The sequence below is a fragment of the Aedes albopictus genome, chromosome 3 (assembly GCF_035046485.1).
Source record: "Aedes albopictus strain Foshan chromosome 3, AalbF5, whole genome shotgun sequence".
In the NCBI taxonomy this organism is placed as follows: domain Eukaryota; kingdom Metazoa; phylum Arthropoda; class Insecta; order Diptera; family Culicidae; genus Aedes; species Aedes albopictus.
Genome location: NC_085138.1, coordinates 165,943,047 through 165,958,512, shown reverse-complemented (window position 1 = coordinate 165,958,512; position 15,466 = coordinate 165,943,047). Strand labels below are relative to the sequence as shown.

The 15,466-nt window shown below is 41.2% G+C and overlaps 2 protein-coding genes across 3 annotated transcripts in view; one reads left to right on the top strand and one right to left on the bottom strand.

Moving 5' to 3' along the window:
* Positions 1-13,939, bottom strand: part of LOC109422630 (mitotic checkpoint serine/threonine-protein kinase BUB1) — a 33,280-nt gene extending 19,341 nt beyond the window's left edge. The window contains exon 1 of one of the 2 annotated variants that reach the window (XM_062859598.1): positions 13,855-13,939. The gene's annotated coding sequence lies outside the window, so the exon portion shown is untranslated. Of the gene's footprint in view, positions 1-13,392; positions 13,441-13,854 lie in introns of those variants that run through there. The other variant, XM_029880581.2, reaches the window with a different exon arrangement.
* The window catches only part of LOC134291783 (uncharacterized), a 320,651-nt gene that overhangs the window by 105,397 nt on the left and 199,788 nt on the right, over positions 1-15,466 (top strand). The gene's annotated exons all lie outside the window — the stretch shown is intronic.

Sequence of the window (15,466 nt, the reverse complement as noted above, 5' to 3'; positions counted from 1 at the left end):
GAAGAAATCTAGGAAGAATTTTTTGCAGCACATTAGCGAAAAACTCCTTAAACCCTTGAATGAGCTTTAGCACAATTCCCAGGAATAACTCCTGGAAGCAACGCTGGTAGAAATCCCGGGAAGATCTCCTGGTGTGGTCCAAAGAGGAACGCTGGAAGAAATCGTTGAAAATCTTCAAGAGGAATCCCTACAGGAACTAGCAGATATTCACAGCAGACAACATCTGCGGTATATCCTGAAAAAAACTCTTGTGGAGATATCGGGATAAATCCTGGTTGAAACCCACGGAAACTCTGGTAGCAATACTGAGAAAACCTCTACAAGAAATTCTGAATAATCCAAAAAAAAAACAGAAGAGATTGATCGTTATCCCTGAATCCTAGAAGATTCTCATGGAAGAATCCCGAAAAGAAATGTTCAAATATTGGAAAAAAGCTGATAGCAATCCGAACGAATCTCCGGTGGGAATTCACAAAGAAATATACCAAGACAAATGACGTGAAAAATCAGGTAAAACAAAAGGAAGGAATCTTGTACAATCCTGGGAGGAAAAGTATTTCCAAAGAAATTCCAGAAAGAACTGACGGAAGTTCTGGAAAAATCAATGTAGAAGAATTTCTAGATTGATACACTAACACTACATAATTAAAAACGTTTTTATTCATATACTCACGATGATATGGTAAACTCTGTTGGCTCTCTTTCTAAGTAGATCCACAAAAAAAAGATTCGCTACTTTTTATTCTTATGGCTCAATGTTTTATTTTTTTTATCGGTGCAAAATTTCCCTGAGTACTCCAGGATTTTCCCTGTTAAATATAATTCCCTGAGGATTCCCGGTTTTCCAGGTTTTTCAGGTAGTAGACACCCTGAGTGGAGACGTATGCTTCATTCGGCGTACACTCACCGCTACGAGTTGTAGCCCATCAAGTATCAAGTAAGGGCTCATATAGCCACGGCTGTAAAGGTGTAAAGCAGCCACGCAGAAAAAAGCATGGTAAAATCAAAAATATGTCAGGTAAACTCAAATAAATTGTCAATTTGTTCTTTTTTTTTTTTTTTTTCATAGTGATTACGGCGGTAGTACACTGTGCTGATGTTCTACACCGCACCCTTTCCCAACGTTTGCTTCTATGAGCCTCTATTTTTGTTTCAACACACAGAAGTACGTAGGCATATCGTGGCCCAAGTCGACACTGTTTTGGCCTGCGTTGAACAAAAATAGTTTTAATAAAAGTTTCCCATTTATTGCCGTTTTCACCATGTGTTTTTGTATGCCGGACCGCGTTGAAAAGCTAATCAAGAGTCTAGTCAAGAGTATTGTGTTATTCGATGCTGTGCATGCATTGCTCCTGTATTTGATGAGTATCGCAGCATTATCGATCGCGTTCGCCACTGTCTCGCGCGGGAGCAAAACCAATAGATACGCGGGTGTTTAGTATTTAGTATTGTGTTGTTCCTGTGTCTGTAAGTGATGAGCATCGCAGCATAATCGATCGCGTCCGCCATTATCTCGCGCGGAAAAAAATATATAATTTTTTGCTATGTTTCTAGCTGCACTCTGAATAGAGTTGAAACCTCTACATTAGACCTGAAGATACGAAAAGAGTACGTAATCTTTCAGAAGCAGTTTGTCAGACGTACGCAGAAAATGACATTCATTAAGACACTGTTGCAAACTGTCTCAGAAAGTTACGGTAGAAGATTGAAAAGTTTTCAATTGGTCAGTCAGTCAGGAATTGCCTATGTAGTGTAATGGTCACACGGTTTGTATTTGTCTTCTTGTTTGGTTTTGTAGTAAGGTTCAATATGTTTTCCTCCTCGTTAAGTCAGTTGTCGTATGCTTGTTTTTTATTTCATCGAATCAGTCGAACCCCGTATGTTAAAATATAGTCGATCCTGTGTCAAATTGTTTTCTTGATTTCGCTAATCGTTTCCTATTTCTCTGTGTTCATCTTTTGTGTCCTTACATTGTCATCGGTCCAAAACCCACAGAAGCATGTAACTGAACTTCTCTTATTTTTCTGTTGTGTCATAATACCATCTAAGAGATAAACATACGCCAAATTGGTCAGTTGATTGCAATAAAATTTTAAAATAATAAAGATTGCTTGTCTGTTATGTATTCATCCCACTACAAATACTATGAAAAATATTCGAATTCGTTCAATTGTCCTATCGGTCCTACCTAGATAAACCATGTCATTTTCTCAATTGTAGCCTAGAAATGTCAACATAATCATACACATGTAACGTTGTTCAGTTAATAAAAGCAGTCAGTTTTTGTCCAAAATGTCACGTCGAACGCATTGACGTCAACAATGCGTTTAAGTGTTCGCACGTTAGCTTCGAATCTATCAGCACAATTAAGTGCTGTAAATCTCCTTCCCACTATTAGTTCTTCGGTCGATTTTAATTGCTTTATTTAAAGAAAATATGACCAACTAATATTGTAAACATTCAAAAAAGCGACTATGACATCAATAAATTACTAATCAAAATCAACCGAGAAACGTGGGAAATAGAGCCCAAACAACATTTTGAAGTCAGCTGGCTGTAAAAGGTTCCAAAACCTGTCACAAATCCTATAATACTTTTATTAGGATTTGTAATGATCATCAAAACCTTCTCAAATCCAACCGACTTGGAACTATTGCTTGGGAATAGACTCTAATGAGCCCCGGCGGATCCTCCATGTTTATCGAGCATGTCTGATGCATATGATCAGCCATACTCCATCTGCAGCAGCCGGTTCGTGATGAACCGTTGGAGGCGCATTAAAGTGTCAAAAAGGTGATATGTTTCACTAAAGAACACTACATTACAATAATCAAAATGAAACTCCTTCACTTTAATACCGTCAACCCCTGCGAACTTGGCCAGGGAAATAAATTGTCAATTTGTTCTGGCAACAAAAATAAAACTGTTTGGAGCAAATCGAACGTCACATTTGAAACAAATTCAATCCATTTTTGAAACAAACATGTATCTTCTGACAGGTAAGTTAGAAACAAATGTAAATTTTTTTCTGTTTTTTTTTGTGGCAGGTCGGCCCTACGGAAATATTTGTTTTCCAATTAAATTTACAAAATCATTTCTTTCTCTAGGAAAACCCACTTCCCGCGTGGTACTTCCAATGCCAACATCATGTAGATAGCATACGCTCCCGAAATCAATGGGATTTCGTGGAAACTTTTGGTGAAACTTGCCTTTTTGCAAGAGGAAATCTTGTTTGGTGCAGCAGCTGGAACTTGAGAGTTTTGTTTATGTTCTCGAAGGCGGAACGGGGGGCTCTTCAATGGGTATTGTAGAAATCAATATGTTAGTTTTAAAAATTAATATTTTAGTTTTAAATATTTTATCAGTTTACCGAATAAACATGAATATTTTTGTTTCAAACGAACGAAATTTGTCTCCGTGAGGCTTTGTCCCAGTGGCAGGGCTGTTGCAAATTGTCGATTTGGAAACTGCAAAATCCGCGCCAAGCCATTTGAAATCCGCGCCTAGGCCATCAAATCCGCGCCAGTACAAAAACATATGGTTTTGATGTTTGAAGCTCATAAAAAGCCAGACTTTTGTTGTACTCCAGATGAAGAGCATTTGTAATGAAAAATTAATTTTTAACTATTATTAATCTATGACTTAAGATGACAACTTATACATCAAACATGAATTGAAAAATGTTGCAAACAGACTAGTTTTTTTATTGGAATGAAAAGTGTTGAATCGATAGTTCTTTGATTGTTTATCAATCAGTGTGTCTGCTATTTTAAGAGAATAGGTTTTCCTAATCTCAAGGATTTCGAAAAAGGTGCATTCTTGCCGAAATAAAATCTGTAGTAAATTTTCAGAATTGCTTGAGAAATTCATGGATTACATTCTACAAAAACTTATTTTATGAAGATACAAATAGAGTAATACTAGTCGAATTCTTTGATTAAATCACCAAAAAACTTTACTTCTAAGAGAAATATTTATAAAAAAGAAGGACTTCAAAAAAAAAACTGTCTGAAAATTCAATGAAGATTTTAGCAAGTTAGGATTTCGAAAGCTTCAACGATTTCTTCAAGTATTCTGCAAAAAAATCCTCAAAAAATTCTGCCAAGAAACCCTTTAATAACTGTTCCCGCAAGAAATTTTACAACAGAAGCTTACGTATTTTTAGGATAATTATATCAGAATTTAAGCAAAAAAAATTGATTCCACAAATAACTAATTACAATTTTCATAAAAAAACAGCTTTCAGTATCACCAAAAAACCCAGCCCCATAATTCTAATTTTTCAATTCAATTCAACATTTATTTCTATCTTAACAAATACAATTAGTGATTTACATTCAACAATTGAGATATGGAACTCCTTACAGCAATGACATAGAACAAAAACTTATTCAAAGACAACTAATCAACTAACAAAAATTCGACGAAAAAGGAAAAATTTGGAAAAAAAAAAACCTTTAAATTAGCTAAGGAAAAATTGATAGAAAGAAAAGCTTAAATCTAATATCACATGTCTAAACGGCCAGCTCTTGTAGAAGAGGATTAACAGATGAGGCGCAGCTCTGCAGGAATTTAGGAATAAGTCTCCGGAACCAGTTGTCGATTTTCTCCACTCCAGCAAGCCGATGTACTTCTTCAGTCGGGTGGAAAGGACTCAGGTCCAGCATCATTTTCAGCAAACGATTTTGTTTGACTTGGATTTTATTCCGGTGCGATTGTGCACAATCGTACCAGACAGGAAATCCATACGCAACCGTAGGCCGAAAAACGGTTTTGTACAGAAGGACCTTCAGGTTGCGATCCAGTCGAGATCGCCTTTTGACGAGCGGATACAGCATTTTAGTGAGTTTGTCACATTTCTGGAGACAATTGGCCACGTGGCAGCCAAATTTTAGCTTGGGGTCCAGCGTCATGCCGAGATAGCCAACATTTTGAGACCACGGAATATCCACACCACCGCAGGAGACTTGGCTTTGAGGTAAATGTCGAGGGCTCCGACGTCGGGTAAAGAAAATAGCTTGTGATTTGGCAGGATTGACTTTAACCTTCCACTTTCTCTGGTACTCTTGGATAGAGTTCTGCGCTTCCTGGAGAGTGTCGACAACAACTGCAGGATCGTGATGAGAGACCAAAAATCCGGTGTCGTCGGCGAAAAAATAGTACTCGACTCCGTTGATTTTAACTATGTCGGCAGAGAAAATGTTGTATAGTGTAGGGCTCAGCACAGACCCTTGAGGGACTCCAAATGGAACAGGTTTTCGACCGGAAGTACTGCCGTTAACGGAGACTTGGAACGTACGGTCCTTCAGAAAACTGCGGATCATTTTGAGGATCAGCATAGAGAAATTGCCAAGAAGCATTTTGTGCAAGATTGCTCCGTGCCAGACCGAATCGTACGCTTTTTCGACGTCGAGAAGTATCAGCCCTGATGACTTCCCTTGTTGAAAACTCCGTCTCACTTCCTTCACTAGCCGAACAATTTGGTGGCTGGTAGAGTGCCCCTTTTGGAAGCCGAACTGTTCATTCGGAATTATGCGGGTTTCTTCCAAGTGTTTCTCGATACGGGTTAATATTACTCGTTCGAAAACCTTACTTAATGTCGGTAGAAGGCTTATGGGTCGATAGTTTGTCGGAACAGACGTATCTTTGTTTGCTTTTGGTATAGCGACAACTATAGCGTGTTTCCAGTCGTTTGGAAAGTAGCTCAGTTTAAAGCAAGCAGAGAAAATTTTTGAGAGGACCACATACCCTTTCCGTGGAAGATGTTTTAGAAGCCAGTTTTTAACTCCATCATGACCAGGAGCTTTTTTGTTTTTCAGGTTGCGAATGATATTGGCAATCTCTTTGGGACGGACTAACCAGGAATTGTCAGCTGTTGAAGGTGATTGATCGATTTGTTCAACAGATCGCTCCACGGCTTCAGCGGTGTTCCTGTCGTCAACACACTGGTTGTTATGAGCAAGCGAAAAACTCTCCGCAAGCAGTTGGGCTTTATCTTTGGGACAAGCTACTAACGTGTCTCCGCTTTGCAGTGGTGGACTGTATTTGTTGGTGTTCTTCAGCGCTTTGGTGATGCGCCAAATTTTGTTGTCTCCGCGTTCCATTGACACAAGGGTATCGGCGAACTTGCTGAACCGAGCATTTGCGCAGTCCGTGCGGATTCGATCGTTGAGTGCCAGAACAATGTTTTTCAGCATAGGGTCTCTTGTCCTCATCCACTGCCGCCGACGCCTGTTGCGAAGTTGGATGAGTAGTTTAGTTTCATCAGGCAACCGCGCTACTTCGTACGGTCGGGGGGCGATCGCCGGCACAGCGATGGACTCTGCATCGAGAAGAACCTCTTTGAAGCACCGAACAGCAGCATTAACTCCGTCTTCATCCTGGATGTTGGCGAACAGAGGATCGATTGGATCAAGTCTTGAGTTAACCACCCTTTGGAACGCAGGCCAGTTTGCACGTGCATAGCAACGAACGGTGGGTGTGATTGTCTCCGGGATTGCCGAGAGACTGATTTCGAAGCAAACTGGAAGATGATCGGACGACAGCTCGTTCAGCGTGATTGGCTTTGACATATTCACCAGGTTGTTGGAAAGCACGATATCTAATGTTGACGGGTTTCCCCGTCCAGATGGAACAAATGTAGGTGAGTCCGGAAAGTGGATGTTCAAACCGGTTTGCGCGGCTTCCTGGAACAGAATATTCCCAGCTTTGTTGCTTTTGGCACAGTTCCAGTAACGATGTCTAGCATTGAGATCTCCGGTAATAAAGAAGGGAACGTCATGATTAGTCATGGTACGGATGTCACGTCGAAATTGGGTCCAGTCGGAGCACCGGCGTCCACCGGGGAAGTAAGCAGCAACGATGCAAATTTGGTTGACACCCGTGGAAATGACGATGCCAGTAGTTTCGATTGTTTTCGTCGAAATATTGATCTGCTTGAATGACAGCCCTTTCCTCACAGCAATTAACACTCCTCCCCCTCTGCCGACTTCATCACTTGGTGGCCGATCAAGTCGAACACAGGCGAAATCTGGATGCAGGAACGAAATATTAGGGCGCAACCATGTTTCGGTGACGACCGCTACGTCTATGTTACGTTGTTGAACGAAATCGAAAAATTCCAATTGCTTGCTGTGAACAGATCTCCCGTTCCAATTTACGACTCGTAGACAATGATGGTTAGTCATTGTAAACGTATTTGATAATAAGCTCAGACAGAGCTAAAAATTGTTGTTCCTTCGTGCGGCATCCCTGCAAGCGATGGAAGAGATCTCTTGCCAGACAGAGAAACTCAGAGACGGAGAACAGATTTGAGCTTGACTCAGCTCCGGCCTGGGCTGGGCCTTGAAGAACTTGAGAGTACGAGAGACCTACGGCAACGCTAGGATGATTTGCGCGACTGCGCTCGCTGGATTGATACCTAGGATAAATGGTGGGAGGGCGAGGAGAGGACGGCGATGATTTTTTGGAAGCACGCTGACGATGTTCTTCGAGTTGCTTGATGTAGCTCAGGCGGCTGGGACAACCTCGGTAGTTGGCTGTGTGATTACCGCTGCAGTTAGCGCAACGGATGTGGCTGCGTGTACTAGAAGCATCTTTAAGGTTGGCCTTAACTGGAAGCTTGCAGTTGGCTGTGAGATGTTTCTCCCCGCATTTGACACAGAGAGGAGTGATGTTACAAAAACGCATGCCATGGCCAAAACGTTGACAGCGATGGCACTGCACTGAGTCATCCGGTTTTTTGGTGAAATATCTCCACGTCACCATCGTACTAAACAAAGTTTTCACCTTTTGCAGGCCCGCGAGCTTCACTGAGCCTTTGTCGAAACAGAGCAAATACAACACACTCTCTTCCGGGCCAGATTTCTTCCGCGAGAAAATTTTCACTTCCACCGGACGCACTTCGTTGAGCAACAGCTCCTCCTTCAGCTCAGCCACGTCGTACAGCGAGAGACCAGAAAGAATAATTCGCACCGGCTGTTGGTGTGATGGCGTGTACGAAAAGAATTCCGTGTTGGACTCCTGTAGCAGCTTGACAGCAGCGTCGAAAACACATTCATCCGCCGTGTTGAGCTGAGTGCCGGACTTAACAGCTTTCAGATGATAGCCGGTCTGCGGAATATTCGCCAAGTTCAACAACTCGCGAGTGTGTTTGGTGCCCTTGTTGACGATTGTGATAGGAGGAGGACGGCGGCTCTTCTTCGTTGTGCTGGGAAGCGATTGCGGTGGTTGCGACGTGTTGTTTACATTACCGTCCGGATCAACAGTGGACAGTGTCTCGAACAGATTTTGGGTGACGATCGTCGGAAACGCCGGTTGGCTTGATTGAGCATCCATTGAAGTAGTCTCCGCAGAGGTTGGTTGACGGTGAGAACGTTTTAGCCGCTTGGCATCATTACGATCATCAGATCCAGCGATTGAGGTTACCGACGTTGCTTTATCGTAATCGCGGCGAATAATTATGTTGGATAGCGCACTAGACACATTATCCCGCGGAGTAGAACGATTGGAAGCGTGACTATCCACTTTCGTGGCTCAAAGTAATAATTTTAGCGAAAAAACAACCGAAAACAGCGAAAAAATAGCGCATCAAATTTTGCTGCTTGTGCATCAGTTGCTTTGACAGCTCGAAACTGATAATTCTAATTTGAAAATTTTAATTATTTTTTACTGATTGTGCTGAGCAAAAACGCGCGAATCGCAAAAACCACGAAAAACGCAAAATCCGCGCCACGTATAACAGCCCTGCAAAGAAGATGTTAAGAATAATTATCAATGTTTGCGGCTTAGCCAGCGGAGTTGAAGTTGTACTTCATTCCAACAGCTAGACCTTACAAATACTGGCGTGAGTGAGGAATGGACCAAGTGAAATTCTTCTCGGTGAGACTCGAACTCACGACCCATATGTTTCATTTATAAATTCATAGGTCGATAAACTAGAGAAAAAGTAAAACTAATATAAAAATAAGATATCAAGTTTGTTTATATTTAGCTGAAAGAACAGTTGGTAACTATATAATTGTTTTGCATTAACCTTGGCTTAATCATACAGCATGCATTTTTATTTCTTTTATATCTTCTATTTAAATTCACTGAGTTTTTCCTGTTTTTTTTTCGATCCAAAAATAAATTGCCTAACATTCACTGATTCAGGTTTTTCAAGGTAGTCGGCTTACTCAAAATATGTTACCATATCACTAAAAAGTGATTCGCTTCCAGGCCTGGCCTGCAGCAAGGAACGTTATTTAACCCTACCTACTTCTATGTTTCTTAACCCTCTACTTCCCATGGTCGCCAAAGAGCATAATTTTTCTTTTTCATTTTTATGGTTCGATGTCCCCACTGGGACTTGGCCTGCCACGCTTCAACTTAGTGTTCTTTGAGCACTTCCACAGTTATTAATTGAAGGGCTTTCTTTGCCTGCCATTGCATGAATTCATGAATTTGTATATTGTGAGGCAAGTACAATGACCAGGGAATCGAGAAAATTTTCCCGACCGGAACGGGTATCGAATTCGTCTCCATAATCCATAACCTTAACCACTAGGCTAAGTGGAGACCCCTAAAGGGCACCAGTTTTCGACGAATTCTGGACAAGCGGAATTAAATAAGGACCCATATAACCGATGCGGTAAGAGCAAGGGTATTCAGTATGGCCATGATGAGGGTGACGGGTTCGATTCCCGGTCGGTTCAGGAACATTTCCTAAAGGAAACTTTCTTGACTTCCTTGGGAATAGAGTATCTTTATGTCTACCACGCGATATAGACAGAGGGGATTGACACCTCCTTTTCTAACCCGGAAATCCGCATTTATCCATTGCTAACCGTCGCCCAAACGCTGCTAACCGAGCTGCAGTTAGATGCGGTCAATGACGGTTAGCACCGGATAAATGCGGGTTTTTCCGGTTAGAAAAAGAAATGTCGTTCCCCTTAAATGTAGGTACACTTGCAAAATGGTCATGTCAGAGGAAGTTCACAGTTAATAACTGTAGTGCTCATAGAGCACTACACTCTAAAAAGTTTTCACGTCCGATTTACGTGAAATATCACGTAGCTCATCCTTATCCTTAAAACTTCCAAAGTTACGTGGCGTTAGTCATTTTCACTCGATATCCACGTCGTATAGGCACCGCCTTGTTTGGTCACATCCACCAAGTTTTCACGTAAACCACTTTGATGCGTTTGTGTTTGTGTATTTCGACTTGGAAGTTTTCGCGAAACGAAAGTTATGTGACTTTCAGGTGTGAAAAAAACAATTCAATATGGCGTCGAGAACTGCTTCCTAGAGTTTCCGTTCAAGTTTTGTTGTAAGTATTGAACGTTAATTTTATTGTTTAAAACAAATAATAGTGATTAATTTTCCGCAGTTGTGACTTTTTCTATGTTCAATAATTTCAGAGCTGGAATAGGCGTTATAAGTCTCGTGACGGTAGCGGAGGTCCAACAGAGGAGTTCAACGGGTGTTGGAAACGGTTCGACTTCAAAGATTTTGCTTCAGCATCCTTGGATTTATTTGGAACTATGCGCTTTTAGAGGATCAGAGGATCCGAAACGTATGTAGATATGTAAGTGTAAATTTATTAGGTACTCTAAAATAAATGACTGATAGATTTTTCTGTAATTGTTATATAAATATTAGTACCTGCTTGTAGCGTATTTGGAGAAGCAAGATTTCAAATCTCTATAAAATGTAATGATATATTTATTCTACGGTAGGGTACAATCTATGTATTTTCATTACATTTTGTAAGGCTTCAAATTCTCTTGCCTCTTCAAATACGTTGCAAGCTGGTGAGACTGCTTTATTTTCATTCAAAAATCATGCATAAATTACGTGAAATTCATGTAGCGCTAATAATTTTTTCACGTAAAAGTTACCTGAAACTCCAGTGGCACTCACCCATATTTCACGTAAACGATACGTTAAACGCGAGTCAAATTTACCTGACTCATCACGTCGATTCGCGAAGCTCAAATTTGTCCAGCTACCTGACATTCCGATGAAGGTGACGTGAAAAATATGGTGGACGAAAACTACCTATCTTTCCACGTAAATCGGACGTGAAAATTCTTCAGAGTGTAAGCTGAAAAACAGACTTTGTCCCAGTGAGGACGTATAGGGGGATTAGGGGCATAATGGACACCCGGGGCGAAATGCCCAAGAAACAGAAGTAGCTGAACAACAGTTTCTTAAGCTAAAGTTTGCTTAACAGCTGTTTATTCCACTCTTATACAGCAAACAGGTTTGCTGGGTGGACACCGCTGTTTTTGCCGAAACCATTGACTTTCATGTAAAACTTTCAATGCATAAGTGTCAAGGAACAAGTCATTGTTCTATTTTTCAAAAGTATCATTTATATTCCTTCAAAATAATCAAAATATCATTGAAATTGAAGTATGTTTTTCACATGGTGGATTTCTTATAATTTCGAAGCAGCAGCAAATAAGGTATTACGAGTGATTGAGTGTGTCCACTACAAAAACAAGTGAATTGTTAGCTTATCTACATGTATACGTAGATTTAGCAATGGATAAAGTATTATATTTTTAATCAGAACTTACTGAAAATAGCAATGCTAGTGTTGTAGTCTATTCGGGGCAAAATGAACACTGGCAATTATGAATGGATGCACGCGCGTTGCATACTGTTAGGCGTTTTAGAGAGTTTGAAAAAATCTATCTGATTATTTTAGCCTAAAATTTATTTAATTAACTTTGAAGTTATGTAAACTCGTCCAAGATGGAGTATTATATCTGTGGTATTGATCTCCGTTGGCAAGTTACTTAAGTGATCGATATTCTCAAAGATACAGCATAAAATATGCAGGGGTGTCCATTATGCCCCGATGTGTGTCCATTTCACCCCGTACCTTTCCTGCCAGCCCCAAAAAACACACGGTTTTCAATTCATTATTTCTTCACAATAATGACATTCTACAAGCTGTAAATGATTGAAATACGTAGAAAACAAGTTAAAGTTGTAAGCCAACTGATAATATGTTAAGTTTTTGTCTGTTATAGAGGCCTAACATACGCATTTGCTTAGGGTGTCCATTATGCCCCTAATCCCCCTATCAAGAAATGAGGGGAATCAGATAAATATGATGCAATCCTTTTTAGAATATGATTGTAATCTCATGATGATATTCCTACTTGTTTTAAAGTGAAATTATTGGTTAATAATAAAAAAAACCTATGAACTTCTGCAAGAATTTTTGCTGACCTTCTTACTTTCACTGCAAACTTCGTGTGAGAGTAAGCATGTCAGTATAAATTCCTGGAGTAATAGTTTAATAGTTGATTTCCAAAGCTACGGGATCCAATTGCCACATAGTATCATTAAGGACAAGGAAACAACCAAAGAGTTTTTAACTAAAGGATGAATGAACAGTTGAAAAACTAGTTAAAAACTAGAACCTAATCAATTAACTGAGATCTTAAAACTTGCGCATTTAGCTAATCCATTGAAGAACAACTAAATTAAGCCAATTTGTAATATAGTTATTTATGTAACGAGTTGCAAAAAGTTGTATTTTTCAGCACGAGTCGTACATTTATCCAACGAGGCTTGCCGAGTTGGATAAATACGAAGAGTGCTGAAAAAACGAGTTTTGCAACAAGTTCCATACAAAATTTTATGCAATGTCTTTTTTCATAATGCAACTAATTTAAGTTGCATAATGTTCATAATGCAACTCAAATGAGTTGCATTATGAACATTATACAACTATTTTTCATTATGCAACTCATTTCAGTTGCATAATGGACCAGTTCGGAAATATTGGCCATTATGATACCAAAATGAGTGAGATAAAATAAAAATTATGATACTGAATTGCATAAAATTATGTTCAAGCACTTCTTCGGAAAGGTTATTTCCCGGGAGCGATCGCATAGTGTACTGAGTACACGCAGCATGAAAAATGCACGCTTGTGGTACATACACAGCGTGATCGTGGTGTCGTTGAGGGTGGTCGAAGACGCGACTGCTCGAGGGTTAAAGCCGTGTAAAAAATGATGTATTAATAAAATTTGTATTTTATGAATTGGTACGCCACTCGTTTTAAATTAGTTATATAAAATATAATGCATCCATATGGTATAAAAACATGAAATTAGTTAAGCGTTTTACATATTAACTTATTCAAATGGTATCCACAATTAGCGTGACTAGGAGAACGAATATCACAAAAAACAGCCTAGTAAAGCATAACTTCTTATCAAGACTTCAATGAAGGTCTGTTTACCCTGTTTACCAATCCACTTGACTCCACTCCCACTGACCGACTCGAAACCACCCCGCCCAAACGACACAAGAAAATCCAAACCAAAACAAAAATCTCCGATTCAGCAGTGAAATTTTTATATTTACAAAATAAACCATACATACGGGAAAGTTCACACAGAGTGCAGAAAGCCAAAGGGGGTGGCAAAGCGCAGTCAGACTATGCCAAGACTATGCCACCCGAGCAGCAGGAGCACCACCACAACAAGCGGTCGGCTCGAGAACACGATGATCAGGATATATAGAAGTAAACGATGATGCAAAACGACGGCGACCAGCCAAGGGGGAGGGAAAGGGACAACACGCACGACGTCGACGACGAAGGGTTTTGACTGACACACTGTTGGACGCGGGGCCGGGAGAGGGGAAAACGCATCGTTCATCTTCCCAGCACGAACTTTTTCCACATTTTTCACAGCACTTTTTCACGGACAAAACTCGCACCAAACCAGCGTCCAATATGCAGCTTTTGTTCACACGAAGTTCAACCATAAAATAAGTGCACTTTAGTTGAGAAACTTAGCCTAAAACAAGCAAAATATTGCAATTTATCGAACAACAACTTACTTTTCACTTTGTGGCGAGTGTGTGGCGAGAGCAGGACAGACAGCTGCCGACATCTCGTTCTTTGTTCTAGAACTGTCAAACATGACGCCGATCTGGTTCAGGCGACGACCACCAGAGGGATTCGCGTCGCATCTGAAATGTTTCACTGTGGAGATAGGGGTGATCAAAATTTGTTAGCGACAATGTGTAACCAACCCTTTGTTATTTTTTATCAAGGTTTTCAAAGTTTTAATATTTTCGGGAGTGCTGAATATGATTCACCGCGCGGCCTTTGTAATGTTCCAAACGCGCATGTGCACCAAATTCTACGCGGCAAATCATCTTGAAAAGAACAGCCGCACTTGAGGAAACGCCGAAATGTTATCTCCAACAAAACAACTTCCTCTAGGGATTTCTTATGTCGTTTTCGTTTTTGCGACGGTGCTACACCGCTTCATGCTACACTTTTCACTGCAAAAAAGAACATTTTCGGTGCAGTTGCATTGGTGTGCGTGAATAAAAAGCAAAATATTTACAACTTTGCAAACGTTGATTGGTGGACACGGTGTACACTCGCTACACTCTCGAATTTTTGAGTGCTGCACTATCTTGAGCGGTGCAGAAAAAGTGCTACACCGGTGTAGCACCACCGCAAAAACGAAAACGACATAAGAAATTCTTCCAGAACATTCTCCAGGAATGAATAATTGATGCCGACTTTTTCGCTACTCACGGCATCAAAACAAAAGCGCCACCGTATATGGACGGTAACACAGTGACAGCAGTTGTTAATACCGGCTAACCCCGCGGCTACACCCCTCAGGGTCGGCGACTGCTTGCCTCGAGAAACTCACTTACCGTGTTTTTTTTTCGGAACAAAGCGGACAATACAAAAGCAGACCCACAGATAGGGAAACCAAGGCGGTCATAGGAAAAGAAAAACGGTACGAAACAATACAAAGTTAAGCTTAAACATATTTATTAATAAAAATTAAGGTGTGGGTCTGTATGTGTGTGGGTGTATGTGATTCGTTGCGGCCGTGTTGATCCCGTAGGTCCAGTGTGGAAAGAGAGGAGAGGTTAGGTTCGGTTACTTGCCACCTTCTGCATTCGGACCTCAGCAGGCAATCCGGGAAATCCTCCATTGCAGGCATTGGTGACGCGGGTAACAATCCATGCTGGTTGTCTTGGGTGTTTCGTGGGTGCTACTTCGTCGTGGATGGGCCTTCTTCACACGGGGGTAGTTGTGGGTTTCGGAGCTGTGCTGTGACCTTCGTCGACGTCCCAGCGCCCGCAGACGGGGTGGTGACTCATAGGATGTTGAGCGGCGGCAAGCGGGGCAAGCCCACGGACCTCACCGTCGCCCTCACCGCAAAGTCGTCCGTCACCGAGCCCTCGTTGCGTGTGATCCAGTGATAGCAAAACTCACTGTCCACCGGCACTGAACTCGCCGACCTTTCCACGCGTTGCTACTAGACGAACGAACAAAATGGTGTCCGATCGGCGTCCGACTTCATCGGTTCCGCCCGCTTACTTGTGCTTCCTGGATCGGCGTCCTACGAAATCCTCCCAAAATCCAGGCTATCGGTAATCTCGAAGTGGCCACCGGACTTTCACGGTTGAAACTCGGCCG